Here is a 21632-nt window from a genome sequence, read left to right as displayed (position 1 = left end):
TGCCTGCCTGCCTGCCTGCCTGCCTGCGAGAATGCCTGCCTGCCTGCCTGCCTGCCTGCGAGAATACCTGCCTGCTTGCCTGCCTACCTGCCTGCCTGCCTACCTGCCTGCCTGCCTACCTGCCTGCCTGCCTACCTGCCTGCCTGCCTGCCTGCCTGCGAGAATGCCTGACTGCCTGCCTGCCTGCCTGCCTGCGAGAATGCCTGCCTGCCTGCCTGCCTACCTGCCTGCCTGCCTACCTGCCTGCCTGCCTCCCTGCCTGCCTGCCTTCCTGCCTGTCTCCCTGTGAGAATGCCTGCCTGCGAGAATGCCTGCTGCCTGCCTGCCTGCCTGCCTGCATGCCTGCGAGAATGCTTGCCTGCCTACCTTCCTGCCTACCTTCCTGACTACCTGCCTGCCTACCTGCCTGCCTGCCTACCTGCCTGCCTGCCTACCTGCCTGCCTGCCTACCTGCCTACCTACCTGCCTGCTACCTGCCTGCTACCTGCCTGCTACCTGCCTGCTACCTGCCTGCTACCTGCCTGGGAGAATGCCTGCCTGCCTGCATTCCTGCTAGAATGCCTGCATGCATGAGTGCCTCCCTGCCTGCCTGCCTGCCTGCCTGCCTGTCTTCCTGCGAGAATGCCTGCCGGCCTGCCTGCCTGCCAGTCTGCGAGAATGCCTGCGTGCCTGCCTGCCTGCGACAATGCCTACCTGCCTGCCTGCCTGCCTGCGACAATGCCTGCCTGCCTGCCTGCCTGCGACAATGCCTGCCTGCCTGCCTGCCTGCGACAATGCCTGCCTGCCTGCCTGCCTGCGACAAAGCCTGCTTTCCTAACTGCCTGCCTACCTGCCTGCCTCCCTACCTGCCTGCCTGCCTACCTGCCTACCTACCTGCCTACTACCTGCCTGCTACCTGCCTGCTACCTGCCTGCTACCTGCCTGCTACCTGCCTGCTACCTGCCTGCGAGAATGCCTGCCTGCCTGCATTCCTGCTAGAATACCTGCCTGCTTGCCTGCCTCCCTGCCTGACTGCCTGCCTGCCTGCCTGTCTTCCTGCGAGAATGCCTGCCTGCGAGAATGCCTGCCTGCCTGCCTGCCTGCCAGTCTGCGAGAATGCCTGCGTGCCTGCCTGCGTGCCTGCCTGCCTGCCTGCCTGCCTGCCTGCCTGCGACAATGCCTGCCTGCCTGCCTGCCTGCCTGCCTGCGACAATGCCTGCCTGCCTTCCTGCTTGCCTTCCTGCCTGCCTGCCTGCCTGCGACAATGCCTGCCTGCCTGCCTGCCTGCCTGCCTGCCTGCGACAAAGCCTGCCTTCCTGCCTGCATGCCTGCCTGCCTGCGACAATGCCTGCCGGCCTGCCTGCGACAATGCCTGCGACAATACCTGCCTGCCTGCCTGCGACAATGCCTGCCTACGAGAATGCCTGCCTGCGTGCCTGGGAGATTGCCTGCCTGCGAGAAATCCTGCCTGCCTGCCTACCTGCCTACCTGCCTGCCTACCTGCCTGCGAAAATTCCTGCCTGCCTACCTGCCTGCGAGAATACCTACCTACCTGCCTTCCTGCGAGAATGCCTGCCTACCTGCGAGAATGCCTGCTGCCTGCCTTCCTGCCTGCCTGCCTGTGAGAATGCTTGCCTGCCTACCTGCCTGCCTAGCTGCCTGCCTACCTGCCTGCCTGCCTACCTGCCTGCCTGCCTACCTGCCTCCCTCCCTACCTGCCTGCCTGCCTACCTGCCTACCTACCTGCCTGCTACCTGCCTGCTACCTGCCTGCTACCTGCCTGCTACCTGCCTGCTACCTGCCTGCGAGAATGCCTGCCTGCCTGCATTCCTGCTAGAATGCCTGCCTGCCTGCCTGCCTCCCTGCCTGCCTGCCTGCCTGCCTGCCTGTCTTCCTGCGAGAATTCCTGCCTGCGAGAATGCCTGCCTGCCTGCCTGCCTGCCAGTCTGCGTGAATGCCTGCGTGCCTGCCTGCCTGCCTGCCTGCCTGCCTGCGACAATGCCTGCCTGCCTGCCTGCCTGCCTGTCTGCCTGCCTGCCTGCGACAATGCCTGCCTGCCTGCCTGCCTGCCTGCCTGCCTGCGACAATGCCTGCCTGCCTGCCTGCCTGCGACAAAGCCTGCCTTCCTGCCTGCCTGCCAACCTGCCTGCCTGCCTACCTGCCTGCCTGCCTACCTGCCTACCTACCTGCCTGCTACCTGCCTGCTACCTGCCTGCTACCTGCCTGCGAGAATGCCTGCCTGCCTGCATTCCTGCTAGAATGCCTGCCTGCCTGCCTGCCTCCCTGCCTGCCTGCCTGCCTGCCTGCCTGTCTTCCTGCGAGAATGCCTGCCTGCCTGCCTGCCTGCCAGTCTGCGAGAATGCCTGCGTGCCTGCGTGCCTGCCTGCCTGCCTGCCTGCCTGCGACAATGCCTGCCTGCCTGCCTGCCTGCCTGCCTCCGACAATGCCTGCCTGCGTGCCTGCCTGCCTGCCTGCGACTATGCCTGCCTGCCTGCCTGCCTGCGACAATGCCTGCCTGCCTGCCTGCCTGCCTGCCTGCCTGCCTGCCTGCCTGCGACAAAGCCTGCCTTCCTGCCTGCCTGCCTGCCTGCCTACCTGCCTGGCTGCCTACTGCCTGCCTGCCTACCTGCCTGCCTGCCTACCTGCCAGCCTGCTACCTGCCTGCGAGAATGCCTGCCTGCCTGCATTCCTGCTAGAACGCCTGCCTGCCTGAGTGCCTCCCTGCCTGCCTGCCTGCCTGCCTGCCTGTCTTTCTGCGAGAATGCCTGCCTGCAAAAATGCCTGTCTGCCTGCCTGCCTGCCAGTCTGCGAGAATGCCTGCGTGCTTGCCAGCCTGCCTGCCTGCCTGCGACAATGCCTGCCTGCCTGCCTGCCTGCCTGCCTGGCTGCCTGCCTGCCTGCCTCTCTGCGACAATGCCTGCCTGCCTGCCTGCCTGCCTGCCTGCCTGCCTGCGACAATGCCTGCCTGCCTGCCTGCCTGCGACAATGCCTGCCTGCCTGCCTGCCTGCCTGCCTGCCTGCTACCTGCCTGCTACCTGCCTGCTACCTGCCTGCGAGAATGCCTGCCTGCCTGCATTCCTGCTAGAATGCCTGCCTGCCTGCCTGCCTCCCTGCCTGCCTGCCTGCCTGCCTGCCTGTCTTCCTGCGAGAATGCCTGCCTGCCTGCCTGCCTGCCAGTCTGCGAGAATGCCTGCGTGCCTGCGTGCCTGCCTGCCTGCCTGCCTGCCTGCGACAATGCCTGCCTGCCTGCCTGCCTCCGACAATGCCTGCCTGCGTGCCTGCCTGCCTGCCTGCGACTATGCCTGCCTGCCTGCCTGCCTGCGACAATGCCTGCCTGCCTGCCTGCCTGCCTGCCTGCCTGCCTGCCTGCCTGCGACAAAGCCTGCCTTCCTGCCTGCCTGCCTGCCTGCCTACCTGCCTGGCTGCCTACTGCCTGCCTGCCTACCTGCCTGCCTGCCTACCTGCCAGCCTGCTACCTGCCTGCGAGAATGCCTGCCTGCCTGCATTCCTGCTAGAACGCCTGCCTGCCTGAGTGCCTCCCTGCCTGCCTGCCTGCCTGCCTGCCTGTCTTTCTGCGAGAATGCCTGCCTGCAAAAATGCCTGTCTGCCTGCCTGCCTGCCAGTCTGCGAGAATGCCTGCGTGCCTGCCAGCCTGCCTGCCTGCCTGCGACAATGCCTGCCTGCCTGCCTGCCTGCCTGCCTGGCTGCCTGCCTGCCTGCCTCTCTGCGACAATGCCTGCCTGCCTGCCTGCCTGCCTGCCTGCCTGCCTGCGACAATGCCTGCCTGCCTGCCTGCCTGCGACAATGCCTGCCTGCCTGCCTGCCTGCCTGCCTGCCTGCCTTCGACAATGCCTGCCTGCCTGCCTGATTGCGACAATGCCTGCCTGCCTGCCTGCCTGCCTGCCTGCCTGCCTGCCTGCCTGCGACAAAGCCTGCCTTCCTGCCTGCCTGCCTACCTGCCTGCCTGCCTACCTGCCTGCCTGCCTACCTGCCTGCCTGCCTACCTGCCTACCTACCTGCCTGCTACCTGCCTGCTACCTGCCTGCTACCTGCCTGCTACCTGCCTGCGAGAATGCCTGCCTGGCTGCATTCCTGCTAGAATGCCTGCCTGCCTGAGTGCCTCCCTGCCTGCCTGCCTTCCTGCCTGTCTTCCTGTGAGAATGCCTGCCTGCGAGAATGCCTGCTGCATGCCTGCCTGCCTGCCTGCATGCCTGCGAGAATGCTTGCCTGCCTACCTGCCTGCCTACCTGCCTGCCTACCTGCCTGCCTACCTGCCTGCCTACCTGCCTGCCTGCCTACCTGCCTACCTGCCTGCCTGCCTGCCTACCTGCCTACCTGCCTACCTACCTGCCTGCTACCTGCCTGCTACCTGCCTGCTACCTGCCTGCTACCTGCCTGCTACCTGCCTGCTACCTGCCTGCGAGAATGCCTGCCTGCCTGCGTTCCTGCTAGAATGCCTGCCTGCCTGAGTGCCTCCCTGCCTGCCTGCCTGCCTGCCTGCCTGTCTTCCTGCGAGAATGCCTGCCGGCCTGCCTGCCTGCCAGTCTGCGAGAATGCCTGCGTGCCTGCCTGCCTGCCTGCCTGCGACAATGCCTGCCTGCCTGCCTGCCTGCCTGCGAGAATGCCTGCCTGCCTGCCTGCCTGCGACAATGCCTGCCTGCCTGCCTGCCTGCGACAATGCCTGCCTGACTGCCTGCCTGCCTGCCTGCCTGCCTGCGACAAAGCCTGCCTTCCTGCCTGCCTGCCTACCTGCCTGCCTCCCTACCTGCCTGCCTGCCTACCTGCCTACCTACCTGCCTACTACCTGCCTGCTACCTGCCTGCTACCTGCCTGCTACCTGCCTGCTACCTGCCTGCGAGAATGCCTGCCTGCCTGCATTCCTGCTAGAATACCTGCCTGCCTGCCTGCCTCCCTGCCTGCCTGCCTGCCTGCCTGCCTGTCTTCCTGCGAGAATGCCTGCCTGCGAGAATGTCTGCCTGCCTGCCTGCCTGCCAGTCTGCGAGAATGCCTGCGTGCCTGCCTGCCTGCCTGCCTGCCTGTCTGCCTGCCTGCGACAATGCCTGCCTGCCTGCCTGCCTGCCTGCGACAATGCCTGCCTGCCTGCCTGCCTGCCTGCCTACCTGCCTGCGAGAATTCCTGCCTTCCTACCTGCCTGCGAGAATACCTACCTGCCTGCCTTCCTGCGAGAATGCCTGCCTACCTGCGAGAATGCCTGCTGCCTGCCTGCCGGCCTGCCTGCCTGCGAGAATGCTTGCCTAGCTACCTGCCTGCCTACCTGCCTTCCTGCCTTCCTGCCTACCTGACTGCCTGCTTACCTGCCTGGCTGCCTACCTGCCTGGCTGCCTACCTGCCTACCTACCTGCCTGCTACCTGCCTGCTACCTGCCTGCTACATGCCTGCTACCTGCTTGCTACCTGCCTGCTACCTGCCGGCTACCTGCCTGCTACCTGCCTGCTACCTGCCTGCGAGAATGCCTGCCTGCCTGCATTCCTGCTAGAATGCCTGCCTGCCTGAGTGCCTCCCTGCCTGCCTGCCTGCCTGCCTGCCTGTCTTCCTGCGAGAATGCCTGCCTGCGAGAATGCCTGCCTGCCTGCCTGCCTGCCAGTCTGCGAGAATGCCTGCGTGCCTGCCTGCCTGCCTACCTGCCTGCGACAATGCCTGCCTGCCTGCCTGCCTGCCTGCCTGCGACAATGCCTGCCTGCCTGCCTGCCTGCGACAATGCCTGCCTGCCTGCGACAATGCCTGCCTGCCTGCCTGCCTGCGACAATGCCTGCCTGCCTGCCTGCCTGCCTGCCTGCGACAAAGCCTGCCTTCCTGCCTGCCTGCCTACCTTCCTGCCTCTCTACCTGCCTGCCTGCCTACCTGCCTACATACCTGCCTGCTACCTGCCTGCTACCTGCCTGCTACCTGCCTGCTACCTGCCTGCTACCTGCCTGCTACCTGCCTGCTACCTGCCTGCGAGAATGCCTGCCTGCCTGCATTCCTGCTAGAATGCCTGCCTGCCTGCCTGTCTTCCTGCGAGAATGCCTGCCTGCGAGAATGCCTGCCTGCCTGCCTGCCTGCCAGTCTGCGAGAATGCCTGCGTGCCTGCCTGCCTGCCTGCCTGCCTGCCTGCGACAATGCCTGCCTGCCTGTCTGCCTGCCTGCGACAATGCCTGCCTGCCTTCCTGCCTGCCTGCGACAATGCCTGCCTGCCTGCCTGCCTGCGACAATGCCTGCCTACCTGCCTGCCTGCGACAATGTCTGCCTGCCTGCGACAAAGCCTGCCTTCCTGCCTGCCTGCCTGCCTGCCTGCGACAATGCCTGCGACAATGCCTGCCTGGCTGCCTGCGACAATGCCTGCCTACGAGAATGCCTGCCTGCGTGCCTGGGAGATTGCCTGCCTGCGAGAATGCCAGCCTGCCTGCCTGCCTGCCTACCTGCCTGCCTACCTGCCTGCGAGAATTCCTGCCTGCCTACCTGCCTGCGAGAATACCTACCTGCCTGCCTTCCTGCGAGAATGCCTGCCTACCTGCGAGAATGCCTGCTGCCTGCCTGCCTGCCTGCCTGCTTGTGAGAATGCTTGCCTGCCTACCTGCCTGCCTACCTGCCTGCCTACCTGCCTGCCTACCTGCCTGCGTGCCTACCTTCCTGCCTGCCTACCTGCCTGCCTGCCTACCTGCCTGCCTGCCTACCTGCCTACCTACCTGCCTGCTACCTGCCTGCTACCTGCCTGCTACCTGCCTGCTACCTGCCTGCTACCTGCCTGCTACCTGCCTGCTACCAGCCTGCTACCTGCCTGCGAGAATGCCTGCCTGCCTGCCTGCCTGCCTGCCTGCCTGCGAGAATGCCTGCCTGCCTGCCTGCCTGCCTGAAAGAATGCCTGCCTGCCTGCCTGCCTGCCTGCGAGAATGCCTGCCTGCCTGCCTGCCTGCCTGCCTGCCTGCCTGCCTGCCTGCCTGCGACAATGCCTGCCTGCCTGCCTGCCTGCCTGCCTGCGACAATGCCTGCCTTCCTGCCTGCCTGCCTGCCTGCGACAATGCCTGCCTGCCTGTCTGCCTGCCTGCCTGCCTGCCTGCCTGCCTGCCTGCGACAATGCCTGCCTGCCTGCCTTCCTGCCTGCCTGCGAGAATGCCTGCGAGAGTGCCTGCCTGCCTGCCTGCCAGCCTGCGACAATGCCTGCGACAATGCCTGCCTGCCTGCCTGCGACAATGCCTGCGACAATGCCTGGCTGCCTGCCTGCGACAATGCCTGCGACAATGCCTGCCTGCCTGCCTGCGACAATGCCTGCCTACGAGGATGCCTGCCTGCGTGCCTGGGAGATTGCCTGCCTGCGAGAATGCCTGCCTGCCTGCCTGAGTGCCTCCCTGCCTGCCTGCCTTACTGCCTGTCTTCCTGTGAGAATGCCTGCCTGCGAGAATGCCTGCTGCCTGCCTGCCTGCCTGCCTGCATGCCTGCGAGAATGCTTGCCTGCCTACCTGCCTGCCTACCTGCCTGCCTACCTGCCTGCCTACCTGCCTGCCTGCCTACCTGCCTGCCTGCCTACCTGCCTGCCTGCCTACCTGCCTACCTACCTGCCTGCTACCTGCCTGCTACCTGCCTGCTACATGCCTGCTACCTGCCTGCTACCTGCCTGCTACCTGCCTGCGAGAATGCCTGCCTGACTGCGTTCCTGCTAGAATGCCTGCCTGCCTGAGTGCCTCCCTGCCTGCCTGCCTGCCTGCCTGTCTTCCTGCGAGAATGCCTGCCGGCCTGCCTGCCTGCCAGTCTGCGAGAATGCCTGCGTGCCTGCCTGCCTGCCTGCCTGCCTGCCTGCGACAATGCCTGCCTGCCTGCCTGCCTGCCTGCTAGAATGCCTGCTGCCTGCCTGCCTGCCTGCGAGAATGCCTGCCTGCCTGCCTGCCTGCGACAATGCCTGCCTGCCTGCCTGCCTGCGACAATGCCTACCTGCCTGCCTGCCTGCCTGCCTGCCTGCCTGCGACAAAGCCTTCCTTCCTGCCTGCCTGCCTACCTGCCTGCCTCCCTACCTGCCTGCCTGCCTACCTGCCTACCTACCTGCCTACTACCTGCCTGCTACCTGCCTGCTACCTGCCTGCTACCTGCCTGCTACCTGCCTGCTACCTGCCTGCTACCTGCCTGCTACCTGCCTGCGAGAATGCCTGCCTGCCTGCATTCCTGCTAGAATACCTGCCTGCCTGCCTGCCTCCCTGCCTGCCTGCCTGCCTGCCTGTCTTCCTGCGAGAATGCCTGCCTGCCTGCCTGCCTGCCAGTCTGCGAGAATGCCTGCGTGCCTGCCTGCCTGCCTGCCTTCCTGACTGCCTGCCTGCGACAATGCCTGCCTGCCTGCCTGCCTGCCTGCGACAATGCCTGCCTGCCTGCCTGCCTGCCTGCGACAATGCCTGCCTGCCTGCCTGCCTGCCTGCGACAATGCCTGCCTGCCTGCCTGCCTGCGAAAATGCCTGCCTGCCTGCCTGCCTGCCTGCGACAAAGCCTGCCTTCCTGCCTGCATCCCTGGCTGCCTGCGACAATGCCTGCGACAATGCCTGCCGTCCTGCCTGCGACAATGCCTGCGACAATACCTGCCTACCTGCCTGCGACAATGCCTGCCTACGAGAATGCCTGCCTGTGTGCCTGGGAGATTGCCTGCCTGCGAGAATGCCTGCCTGCCTGCCTACCTACCTACCTGCCTGCCTACCTGCCTGCGAGAATTCCTGCCTGCCTACCTGCCTGCGAGAATACCTACCTACCTGCCTTGCTGCGAGAATGCCTGCCTACCTGCGAGAATGCCTGCTGCCTGCCTGCCTGCCTGCCTGTGAGAATGCTTGCCTGCCTACCTGCCTGCCTGCCTACCTGCCTACCTACCTGCCTGCTACCTGCCTGCTACCTGCCTGCTACCTGCCTGCTACCTGCCTGCTACCTGCCTGCTACCTGCCTGCGAGAATGCCTGCCTGACTGCGTTCCTGCTAGAATGCCTGCCTGCCTGAGTGCCTCCCTGCCTGCCTGCCTGCCTGCCTGTCTTCCTGCGAGAATGCCTGCCGGCCTGCCTGCCTGCCAGTCTGCGAGAATGCCTGCGTGCCTGCCTGCCTGCCTGCCTGCCTGCCTGCGACAATGCCTGCCTGCCTGCCTGCCTGCCTGCTAGAATGCCTGCTGCCTGCCTGCCTGCCTGCGAGAATGCCTGCCTGCCTGCCTGCCTGCGACAATGCCTGCCTGCCTGCCTGCCTGCGACAATGCCTACCTGCCTGCCTGCCTGCCTGCCTGCCTGCCTGCGACAAAGCCTTCCTTCCTGCCTGCCTGCCTACCTGCCTGCCTCCCTACCTGCCTGCCTGCCTACCTGCCTACCTACCTGCCTACTACCTGCCTGCTACCTGCCTGCTACCTGCCTGCTACCTGCCTGCTACCTGCCTGCTACCTGCCTGCTACCTGCCTGCTACCTGCCTGCGAGAATGCCTGCCTGCCTGCATTCCTGCTAGAATACCTGCCTGCCTGCCTGCCTCCCTGCCTGCCTGCCTGCCTGCCTGTCTTCCTGCGAGAATGCCTGCCTGCCTGCCTGCCTGCCAGTCTGCGAGAATGCCTGCGTGCCTGCCTGCCTGCCTGCCTTCCTGACTGCCTGCCTGCGACAATGCCTGCCTGCCTGCCTGCCTGCCTGCGACAATGCCTGCCTGCCTGCCTGCCTGCCTGCGACAATGCCTGCCTGCCTGCCTGCCTGCCTGCCTGCGACAATGCCTGCCTGCCTGCCTGCCTGCGAAAATGCCTGCCTGCCTGCCTGCCTGCGACAAAGCCTGCCTTCCTGCCTGCATCCCTGGCTGCCTGCGACAATGCCTGCGACAATGCCTGCCGTCCTGCCTGCGACAATGCCTGCGACAATACCTGCCTACCTGCCTGCGACAATGCCTGCCTACGAGAATGCCTGCCTGTGTGCCTGGGAGATTGCCTGCCTGCGAGAATGCCTGCCTGCCTGCCTACCTACCTACCTGCCTGCCTACCTGCCTGCGAGAATTCCTGCCTGCCTACCTGCCTGCGAGAATACCTACCTACCTGCCTTGCTGCGAGAATGCCTGCCTACCTGCGAGAATGCCTGCTGCCTGCCTGCCTGCCTGCCTGTGAGAATGCTTGCCTGCCTACCTGCCTGCCTACCTGCCTGCCTACCTGCCTGCCTACCTGCCTGCCTGCCTACCTGCCTGCCTGCCTATCTGCCTCCCTCCCTACCTGCCTGCCTGCCTACCTGCCTACCTACCTGCCTGCTACCTGCCTGCTACCTGCCTGCTACCTGCCTGCTCCCTGCCTGCTACCTGCCTGCGAGAATGCCTGCCTGCCTGCATTCCTGCTAGAATGCCTGCCTGCCTGAGTGCCTCCCCGCCTGCCTGCCTGCCTGCCTGCCTGTCTTCCTGCGAGAATGCCTGCCTGCGAGAATGCCTGCCTGCCTGCCTGCCTGCCAGTCTGCGAGAATGCCTGCATGCCTGCCTGCCTGCCTGCTTGCCTGCCTGCCTGCGACAATGCCTGCCTGCCTGCCTGCCTGCCTGCCTGCCTGCCTGCCTGCGACAATGCCTGCCTGCCTGCCTGCCAGCCTGCGACAATGCCTGCCTGCCTGCCTGCCTGCGACAATGCCTGCCTGCCTGCCTGCCTGCGAAAATGCCTGCCTGCCTGCCTGCCTGCCTGCCTGCGACAAAGCCTGCCTTCCTGCCTGCATCCCTGGCTGCCTGCGACAATGCCTGCGACAATGCCTGCCGGCCTGCCTGCGACAATGCCTGCGACAATACCTGCCTACCTGCCTGCGATAATGCCTGCCTACGAGAATGCCTGCCTGTGTGCCTGGGAGATTGCCTGCCTGCGAGAATGCCTGCCTGCCTGCCTACCTACCTACCTGCCTGCCTACCTGCCTGCGAGAATTCCTGCCTGCCTACCTGCCTGCGAGAATACCTACCTACCTGCCTTGCTGCGAGAATGCCTGCCTACCTGGGAGAATGCCTGCTGCCTGCCTGCCTGCCTGCCTGTGAGAATGCTTGCCTGCCTACCTGCCTGCCTACCTGCCTGCCTACCTGCCTGCCTACCTGCCTGCCTGCCTACCTGCCTGCCTGCCTATCTGCCTCCCTCCCTACCTGCCTGCCTGCCTACCTGCCTACCTACCTGCCTGCTACCTGCCTGCTACCTGCCTGCTACCTGCCTGCTCCCTGCCTGCTACCTGCCTGCGAGAATGCCTGCCTGCCTGCATTCCTGCTAGAATGCCTGCCTGCCTGAGTGCCTCCCCGCCTGCCTGCCTGCCTGCCTGCCTGTCTTCCTGTGAGAATGCCTGCCTGCGAGAATGCCTGCCTGCCTGCCAGTCTGCGAGAATGCCTGCATGCCTGCCTGCCTGCCTGCTTGCCTGCCTGCCTGCGACAATGCCTGCCTGCCTGCCTGCCTGCCTGCCTGCCTGCGACAATGCCTGCCTGCCTGCCTGCCTGCCTGCGACAATGCCTGCCTGCCTGCCTGCCTGCGACAATGCCTGCCTGCCTGCCTGCCTGCCTGCGACAAAGCCTGCCTTCCTGCCTGCCTGCCTACCTGCCTGCCTGCCTACCTGCCTGCCTGCCTGCCTGCCTGCCTGCCTGCTTGCCTGCCTGCGAGAATGCCTGCCTGGCTGCCTGCCTGCCTGCCTGCCTGCCTGCGAGAATGCCTGCCTGCCTGCCTGCCTGCCTGCCTGCGACAATGCCTGCCTGCCTGCCTGCGACAATGCCTGCGACAATGCCTGCCTGCCTGCCTGCGACAATGCCTGCCTACGAGAATGCCTGCCTGCGTGCCTGGGAGATTGCCTGCCTGCGAGAATGCCTGCCTGCCTGCCTGCCTGCCTACCTGCCTGCCTACCTGCCTGCGAGAATTCCTGCCTGCCTAACTGCCTCCGAGAATACCTACCTGCCTGCCTTCCTGCGAGAATGCCTGCCTACCTGCGAGAATGCCTGCTGCCTGCCTGCCTGCCTGCCTGCCTGCGAGAATGCTTGCCTGCCTACCTGCCTGCCTACCTGCCTGCCTACCTGCCTGCCTACTTGCCTGCCTGCCTACCTGCCTGCCTGCTTACCTGCCTGCCTGCCTACCTGCCTGCCTGCCTACCTGCCTACTTACCTGCCTGCTACCTGCCGGCTACCTGCCTGCTACATGCCTGCTACCTGCCTGCTACCTGCCTGCTACCTGCCGGCTACCTGCCTGCTACCTGCCTGCGAGAATGCCTGCCTGCCTGCATTCCTGCTAGAATGCCTGCCTACCTCCCTGCCTGCCTGCCTGCCTGCCTGCCTGTCTGCCTGTATTCCTGCGAGAATGCCTGCCTGCGAGAATGCCTGCCTGCCTGCCTGCCTGCCAGTCTGCGAGAATGCCTGCGTGCCTGCCTGCCTGCCTGCCTGCCTGCCTGCGACAATGCCTGCCTGCCTGCCTGCCTGCCTGCCTGCCTGCCTGCCTGCGACAATGCCTGCCTGCCTGCCTGCATGCATGCATGCCTCCGACACTGCCTGCCTGCCTGCTTGCCTGCGACAATGCCTGCCTGCCTGCCTGCCTGCCTGCCTGCCTGCGACAAAGCCTGCCTTCCTGCCTGCCTGCCTACCTGCCTGCCTGCCTACCTGCCTGCCTGCCTACCTGCCTACCTACCTGCCTGCTACCTGCCTGCTACCTGCCTGCTACCTGCCTGTTACCTGCCTGCTACCTGCCTGCGAGAATGCCTGCCTGCCTGTCTTCCTGCGAGAATGCCTGCCTGTGAGAATGCCTGCCTGCCTGCCTGCCTGCCAGTCTGCGAGAATGCCTGCGTGCCTGCCTGCCTGCCTGCCTCCCTGCCTGCCTGCCTGCGACAATGCCTGCCTGCCTGCCTGCCTGCCTGCCTGTCTGCCTGCCTGCCTGCGACAATGCCTGCCTGCCTGCCTGCCTGCCACAATGCCTGCCTGCCTGCCTGCCTGACTGCCTGCCTGCCTGCCTGCCTGCAACAAAACCTGCCTTCCTGCCTGCCTGCCTGCCTGCCTGCCTGCCTGCCTGCCTGCCTGCCTGCCTGCCTGCCTGCCTGCCTGCGACAATGCCTGCCTGCCTGCCAGCCTGCCTGCCTGCCTGCCTGCCTGCCTGCCTGCCTGCCTGCCTGCCTGCCTGCGACAATGCCTGCCTGCCTGCCTGCCTGCCTGCGACAATGCCTGCTGCCTGCCTGCCTGCCTGCCTGTGAGAATGCTTGCCTGCCTACCTGCCTGCCTACCTGCCTGCCTACCTGCCTGCCTACCTGCCTGCCTGCCTACCTGCCTGCCTGCCTATCTGCCTCCCTCCCTACCTGCCTGCCTGCCTACCTGCCTACCTACCTGCCTGCTACCTGCCTGCTACCTGCCTGCTACCTGCCTGCTCCCTGCCTGCTACCTGCCTGCGAGAATGCCTGCCTGCCTGCATTCCTGCTAGAATGCCTGCCTGCCTGAGTGCCTCCCCGCCTGCCTGCCTGCCTGCCTGCCTGTCTTCCTGTGAGAATGCCTGCCTGCGAGAATGCCTGCCTGCCTGCCTGCCTGCCAGTCTGCGAGAATGCCTGCATGCCTGCCTGCCTGCCTGCTTGCCTGCCTGCCTGCGACAATGCCTGCCTGCCTGCCTGCCTGCCTGCCTGCCTGCGACAATGCCTGCCTGCCTGCCTGCCTGCCTGCGACAATGCCTGCCTGCCTGCCTGCCTGCGACAATGCCTGCCTGCCTGCCTGCCTGCCTGCGACAAAGCCTGCCTTCCTGCCTGCCTGCCTACCTGCCTGCCTGCCTACCTGCCTGCCTGCCTGCCTACCTTCCTGCCTGCCTGCGAGAATGCCTGCCTGCCTGCCTGCCTGCCTGCCTGCTTGCCTGCCTGCGAGAATGCCTGCCTGGCTGCCTGCCTGCCTGCCTGCCTGCCTGCGAGAATGCCTGCCTGCCTGCCTGCCTGCCTGCCTGCGACAATGCCTGCCTGCCTGCCTGCGACAATGCCTGCGACAATGCCTGCCTGCCTGCCTGCGACAATGCCTGCCTACGAGAATGCCTGCCTGCGTGCCTGGGAGATTGCCTGCCTGCGAGAATGCCTGCCTGCCTGCCTGCCTGCCTACCTGCCTGCCTACCTGCCTGCGAGAATTCCTGCCTGCCTAACTGCCTCCGAGAATACCTACCTGCCTGCCTTCCTGCGAGAATGCCTGCCTACCTGCGAGAATGCCTGCTGCCTGCCTGCCTGCCTGCCTGCCTGCGAGAATGCTTGCCTGCCTACCTGCCTGCCTACCTGCCTGCCTACCTGCCTGCCTACTTGCCTGCCTGCCTACCTGCCTGCCTGCTTACCTGCCTGCCTGCCTACCTGCCTGCCTGCCTACCTGCCTACTTACCTGCCTGCTACCTGCCGGCTACCTGCCTGCTACATGCCTGCTACCTGCCTGCTACCTGCCTGCTACCTGCCGGCTACCTGCCTGCTACCTGCCTGCGAGAATGCCTGCCTGCCTGCATTCCTGCTAGAATGCCTGCCTGCCTCCCTGCCTGCCTGCCTGCCTGCCTGCCTGTCTGCCTGTATTCCTGCGAGAATGCCTGCCTGCGAGAATGCCTGCCTGCCTGCCTGCCTGCCAGTCTGCGAGAATGCCTGCGTGCCTGCCTGCCTGCCTGCCTGCCTGCCTGCGACAATGCCTGCCTGCCTGCCTGCCTGCCTGCCTGCCTGCCTGCGACAATGCCTGCCTGCCTGCCTGCCTGCATGCATGCCTCCGACACTGCCTGCCTGCCTGCTTGCCTGCGACAATGCCTGCCTGCCTGCCTGCCTGCCTGCCTGCCTGCGACAAAGCCTGCCTTCCTGCCTGCCTGCCTACCTGCCTGCCTGCCTACCTGCCTGCCTGCCTACCTGCCTACCTACCTGCCTGCCTACCTACCTGCCTGCTACCTGCCTGCTACCTGCCTGCTACCTGCCTGCTACCTGCCTGCTACCTGCCTGGGAGAATGCCTGCCTGCCTGCATTCCTGCTAGAATGCCTGCCTGCATGAGTGCCTCCCTGCCTGCCTGCCTGCCTGTCTTCCTGCGAGAATGCCTGCCGGCCTGCCTGCCTGCCAGTCTGCGAGAATGCCTGCGTGCCTGCCTGCCTGCGACAATGCCTACCTGCCTGCCTGCCTGCCTGCGACAATGCCTGCCTGCCTGCCTGCCTGTGACAATGCCTGCCTGCCTGCCTGCCTGCGACAATGCCTGCCTGCCTGCCTGCCTGCCTGCGACAAAGCCTGCTTTCCTAACTGCCTGCCTACCTGCCTGCCTCCCTACCTGCCTGCCTGCCTACCTGCTTACCTACCTGCCTACTACCTGCCTGCTACCTGCCTGCTACCTGCCTGCTACCTGCCTGCTACCTGCCTGCGAGAATGCCTGCCTGCCTGCATTCCTGCTAGAATACCTGCCTGCTTGCCTGCCTCCCTGCCTGCCTGCCTGCCTGCCTGCCTGTCTTCCTGCGAGAATGCCTGCCTGCGAGAATGCCTGCCTGCCTGCCTGCCTGCCAGTCTGCGAGAATGCCTGCGTGCCTGCCTGCCTGCCTGCCTGCCTGCCTGCCTGGCTGCCTGCCTGCCTGCCTGCCTGCCTGCGACAATGCCTGCCTGCCTTCCTGCTTGCCTGCCTGCCTGCCTGCCTGCCTGCGACAATGCCTGCCTGCCTGCCTGCCTGCCTGCGACAAAGCCTGCCTTCCTGCCTGCATGCCTGCCTGCCTGCGACAATGCCTGCCGGCCTGCCTGCGACAATGCCTGCGACAATACCTGCCTGCCTGCCTGCGACAATGCCTGCCTACGAGAATGCCTGCCTGCGTGCCTGGGAGATTGCCTGCCTGCGAGAATGCCTGCCTGCCTGCCTACCTGCCTACCTGCCTGCCTACCTGCCTGCGAGAATTCCTGCCTGCCTACCTGCCTGCGAGAATACCTAACTACCTGCCTTCCTGCGAGAATGCCTGCCTACCTGCGAGAATGCCTGCTGCCTGCCTGCCTGCCTGCCTGTGAGAATGCTTGCCTGCCTACCTGCATGCCTAGCTGCCTGCCTACCTGCCTGCCTGCCTACCTGCCTGCCTGCCTACCTGCCTCCCTCCCTACCTGCCTGCCTACCTACCTGCTTACCTACCTGCCTGCTACCTGCCTGCTACCTGCCTGCTACCTGCCTGCTACCTGCCTGCGAGAATGCCTGCCTGCCTGCATTCCTGCTAGAATGCCTGCCTGCCTGCCTGCCTCCCTGCCTGCCTGCCTGCCTGCCTGCCTGTCTTCCTGCGAGAATTCCTGCCTGCAAGAATGCCTGCCTGCCTGCCTGCCTGCCAGTCTGCGAGAATGCCTGCGTGCCTACCTGCCTGCCTGCCTGCCTGCCTGCGACAATGCCTGCCTGCCTGCCTGCCTGCCTGTCTGCCTGCCTGCCTGCGACAATGCCTGCCTGCCTGCCTGCCTGCCTGCCTGCCTGCCTGCGACAATGCCTGCCTGCCTGCCTGCCTGCGACAAAGCCTGCCTTCCTGCCTGCCTGCCAACCTGCCTGCCTGCCTACCTGCCTGCCTGCCTACCTGCCGACCTACCTGCCTGCTACCTGCCTGCTACCTGCCTGCTACCTGCCTGCTACCTGCCTGCTACCTGCCTGCGAGAATTCCTGCCTGCCTACCGGCCTGCGAGAATGCCTGCCTGCCTGCATTCCTGCTAGAATGCCTGCCTGCCTGCCTGCCTCCCTGCCTGCCTGCCTGCCTGCGACAATGCCTGCCTGCCTGCCTGCCTGCCTGCCTGCCTGCGACAATGCCTGCCTGCCTGCCTGCCTGCCTGCCTGCCTCCGACAATGCCTGCCTGCGTGCCTGCCTGCCTGCCTGCCTGCCTGCCTGCGACAATGCCTGCCTGCCTGCCTACCTGCGTGCCTGCCTGCCTGCCTGCCTGCGACAAAGCCTGCCTTCCTGCCTGCCTGCCTGCCTGCCTACCTGCCTGGCTGCCTACTGCCTGCCTGCCTGCCTGCCTGCCTGCCTACCTGCCTGCCTGCTACCTGCCTGCAAGAATGCCTGCCTGCCTGCATTCCTGCTAGAACGCCTGCCTGCCTGAGTGCCTCCCTGCCTGCCTGCCTGCCTGCCTGCCTGTCTTTCTGCGAGAATGCCTGCCTGCGAAAATGCCTGTCTGCCTGCCTGCCTGCCAGTCTGCGAGAATGCCTGCGTGCCTCCCTACCTATCTGCCTTCCTGCCTGTCTTCCTGTGAGAATGCCTGCCTGCGAGAATGCCTGCTGCCTGCCTGCCTGCCTGCCTGCATGCCTGCGAGAATGCTTGCCTGCCTACCTGCCTGCCTACCTGCCTGCCTACCTGCCTGCCTACCTACCTGCCTGCCTGCCTACCTGCCTGCCTGCCTACCTGCCTGCCTGCCTACCTGCCTACCTACCTGCCTGCTACCTGCCTGCTACCTGCCTGCTACCTGCCTGCTACCTGCCTGCTACCTGCCTGCGAGAATGCCTGCCTGCCTGCATTCCTGCTAGAATGCCTGCCTGCCTGAGTGCCTCCCTGCCTGCCTGCCTGCCTGCCTGCCTGTCTTCCTGCGAGAATGCCTGCCGGCCTGCCTGCCTGCCAATCTGCGAGAATGCCTGCGTGCCTGCCTGCCTACCTGCCTGCCTGCGACAATGCCTACCTGCCTGCCTGCCTGCCTGCGACAATGCCTGCCTGCCTGCCTGCCTGCGACAATGCCTGCCTGCCTGCCTGCCTGCGACAATGCCTGCCTGCCTGCCTGCCTGCCTGCCTGCGACAAAGCCTGCTTTCCTAACTGCCTGCCTACCTGCCTGCCTCCCTACCTGCCTGCCTGCCTACCTGCCTACCTACCTGCCTACTACCTGCCTGCTACCTCCCTGCTACCTGCCTGCTACCTGCCTGCTACCTGCCTGCTACCTGCCTGCGAGAATGCCTGCCTGCCTGCATTCCTGCTAGAATACCTGCCTGCCTGCCTGCCTCCCTGCCTGCCTGCCTGCCTGCCTGTCTTCCTGCGAGAATGCCTGCCTGCGAGAATGCCTGCCTGCCTGCCTGCCTGCTAGTCTGCGAGAATGCCTGCGTGCCTGCCTGCCTGCCTGCCTGCCTGCCTGCGACAATGCCTGCCTGCCTGCCTGCCTGCCTGCGACAATGCCTGCCTGCCTTCCTGCCTGCCTGCCTGCCTGCCTGCCTGCCTGCGACAATGCCTGCCTGCCTGCCTGCCTGCCTGCCTGCGACAAAGCCTGCCTTCCAGCCTGCATGCCTGCCTGCCTGCGACAATGCCTGCCGGCCTGCCTGCGACAATGCCTGCGACAATACCTGCCTGCCTGCCTGCGACAATGCCTGCCTACGAGAATGCCTGCCTGCGTGCCTGGGAGATTGCCTGCCTGCGAGAATGCCTGCCTGCCTGCCTACCTGCCTAACTGCCTGCCTACCTGCCTGCGAGAATTCCTGCCTGCCTACCTGCCTGCGAGAATACCTACCTACCTGCCTTCCTGCGAGAATGCCTGCCTACCTGCGAGAATACCTGCTGCCTGCCTGCCTGCCTGCCTGTGAGAATGCTTGCCTGCCTACCTGCCTGCCTACCTGCCTGCCTACCTGCCTGCCTGCCTACCTGCCTGCCTGCCTACCTGCCTCCCTCCCTACCTGCCTGCCTGCCTACCTGCCTACCTACCTGCCTGCTACCTGCCTGCTACCTGCCTGCTACCTGCCTGCTACCTGCCTGCTACCTGCCTGCGAGAATGCCTGCCTGCCTGCATTCCTGCTAGAATGCCTGCCTGCCTGAGTGCCTCCCTGCCTGCCTGCCTGCCTGCCTGTCTTCCTGCGAGAATGCCTGCCTTCGAGAATGCCTGCCTGCCTGCCTGCCTGCCAGTCTGCGAGAATGACTGCATGCCTGCCTGCCTGCCTGCCTGCCTGCCTGCGACAATGCCTGCCTGCCTGCCTGCCTGCCTGCCTGCCTGCGACAATGCCTGCCTGCCTGCCTGCCTGCGACAATGCCTGCCTGCCTGCCTGCCTGCCTGCGACAAAGCCTGCCTGCCTGCCTGCCTGCCTACCAGCCTGACTGCCTACCTGCCTCCCTGCCTGCCTGCCTGCCTGCGAGAATGCCTGCCTGCCTGCCTGCCTGCTTGCCTGCCTGCGAGAATGCCTGCCTGGCTGCCTGCCTGCCTGCCTGCCTGCCTGCGAGAATGCCTGCCTGCGAGAATGCCTGCCTGCCTGCCTGCCTGCCTGCCTGCCTGCCTGCCTGCGACAATGCCTGCGACAATGCCTGCCTGCCTGCCTGCGACAATGCCTGCGACAATGCCTGCCTGCCTGCCTGCGACAATGCCTGCGACAATGCCTGCCTGCCTGCCTGCGACAATGCCTGCCTACGAGAATGCCTGCCTGCGTGCCTGGGAGATTGCCTGCCTGCGAGAATGCCTGCCTGCCTGCCTGCCTGCCTGCCTGCCTACCTGCCTGCCTACCTGCCTGCGAGAATTCCTGCCTGCCTACCTGCCTGCGAGAATACCTACCTGCCTGCCTTCCTGCGAGAATGCCTGCCTGCCTGCGAGAATGCCTGCTGCCTGCCTGCCTGCCTGCCTGCATGCCTGCGAGAATGCTTGCCTGCCTACCTGCCTGCCTACCTTCCTGCCTACCTGCCTCCCTACCTGCCTGCCTGCCTACCTGCCTGCCTGCCTACCTGCCTGCCTGCCTACCTGCCTACCTACCTGCCTGCTACCTGCCTGCTACCTGCCTGCTACCTGCCTGCTACCTGCCTGCTACCTGCCTGCGAGAATGCCTGCCTGCCTGCATTCCTGCTAGAATGCCTGCCTGCCTGAGTGCCTCCCTGCCTGCCTGCCTGCCTGCCTGCCTGTCTTCCTGCGAGAATGCCTGCTGGCCTGCCTGCCTGCCAGTCTGCGAGAATGCCTGCGTGCCTGCCTGCTTGCCTGCCTGCCTGCCTGCGACAATGCCTGCCTGCCTGCCTGCCTGCCTGCGACAATGCCTGCCTGCCTGCCTGCCTGCGACAATGCCTGCCTGCCTGCCTGCCTGCGACAATGCCTGCCTGCCTGCCTGCCTGCCTGCCTGCCTACCTGCCTGCGACAAAGCCTGCCTTCCTGCCTGCCTGCCTACCTGCCTGCCTCCCTACCTGCCTGCCTGCCTACCTGCCTACCTACCTGCCTACTACCTGCCTGCTACCTGCCTGTTAACTGCCTGCTACCTGCCTGCTACCTGCCTGCTACCTGCCTGCTACCTGCCTGCTACCTGCCTGCGAGAATGCCTGCCTGCCTGCATTCCTGCTAGAATACCTGCCTGCCTGCCTGCCTCCCTGCCTGCCTGCTTGCCTGCCTGCCTGTCTTCCTGCGAGAATGCCTGCCTGCGAGAATGCCTGCCTGCCTGCCTGCCTGCCAGTCTGCGATAATGCCTGCGTGCCTGCCTGCCTGCCTGCCTGCCTGCCTGCCTGCGACAATGCCTGCCTGCCTGCCTGCTTGCCTGCGACAATGCCTGCCTGCCTGCCTGCCTGCCTGCCTGCCTGCCTGCCTGCCTGCCTGCGACAATGCCTGCCTGCCTGCCTGCCTGCGAAAATGCCTGCCTGCCTGCCTGCCTGCCTGCCTGCCTGCCTGCCTGCCTGCGACAAAGCCTGCCTTACTGCCTGCATGCCTGCCTGCCTGCGACAATGCCTGCGACAATGCCTGCCGGCCTGCCTGTGACAATGCCTGCGACAATACCTGCCTGCCTGCCTGCGACAATGTCTGCCTACGAGAATGCCTGCCTGCGTGCCTGGGAGATTGCCTGCCTGCGAGAATGCCTGCCTGCCTGCCTACCTACCTACCTGCCTGCCTACCTGCCTGCGAGAATTCCTGCCTGCCTACCTGCCTGCGAGAATACCTACCTACCTGCCTTGCTGCGAGAATGCCTGCCTACCTGCGAGAATGCCTGCTGCCTGCCTGCCTGCCTGCCTGCCTGTGAGAATGGTTGCCTGCCTACCTGCCTGCCTACCTGCCTGCCTACCTGCCTGCCTGCCTACCTGCCTCCCTCCCTACCTGCCTGCCTGCCTACCTGCCTACCTACCTGCCTGCTACATGCCTGCTACCTGCCTGCTACCTGCCTGCTCCCTGCCTGCTACCTGCCTGCGAGAATGCCTGCCTGCCTGCATTCCTGCTAGAATGCCTGCCTGCCTGAGTGCCTCCCCGCCTACCTGCCTGCCTGCCTGCCTGTCTTCCTGCGAGAATGCCTGCCTGCGAGAATGCCTGCCTGCCTGCCTGCCTGCCAGTCTGCGAGAATGCCTGCATGCCTGCCTGCCTGCCTGCTTGCCTGCCTGCCTGCGACAATGCCTGCCTGCCTGCCTGCCTGCCTGCCTGCCTGCGACAATGCCTGCCTGCCTGCCTGCCTGCGACAATGCCTGCCTGCCTGCCTGCCTGCGACAATGCCTGCCTGCCTGCCTGCCTGCCTGCGACAAAGCCTGCCTTCCTGCCTGCCTGCCTACCTGCCTGCCTGCCTACCTGCCTGCCTGCCTGCCTGCCTGCCTGTCTGCCTGCGAGAATGCCTGCCTGCCTGCCTGCCTGCCTGCCTGCTTGCCTGCCTGCGAGAATGCCTGCCTGGCTGCCTGCCTGCCTGCCTGCCTGCCTGCCTGCGAGAATGCCTGCCTGCCTGCCTGCGACAATGCCTGCGACAATGCCTGCCTGCCTGCCTGCCTGCGACAATGCCTGCCTACGAGAATGCCTGCCTGCGTGCCTGGGAGATTGCCTGCCTGCGAGAATGCCTGCCTGCCTGCCTGCCTGCCTGCCTACCTGCCTGCCTACCTGCCTGC

Source organism: Tenrec ecaudatus, chromosome 12, assembly GCF_050624435.1.
Source record: "Tenrec ecaudatus isolate mTenEca1 chromosome 12, mTenEca1.hap1, whole genome shotgun sequence".
NCBI classification, from domain to species: Eukaryota; Metazoa; Chordata; class Mammalia; order Afrosoricida; family Tenrecidae; genus Tenrec; species Tenrec ecaudatus.
This window is presented reverse-complemented; position numbering follows the sequence as displayed.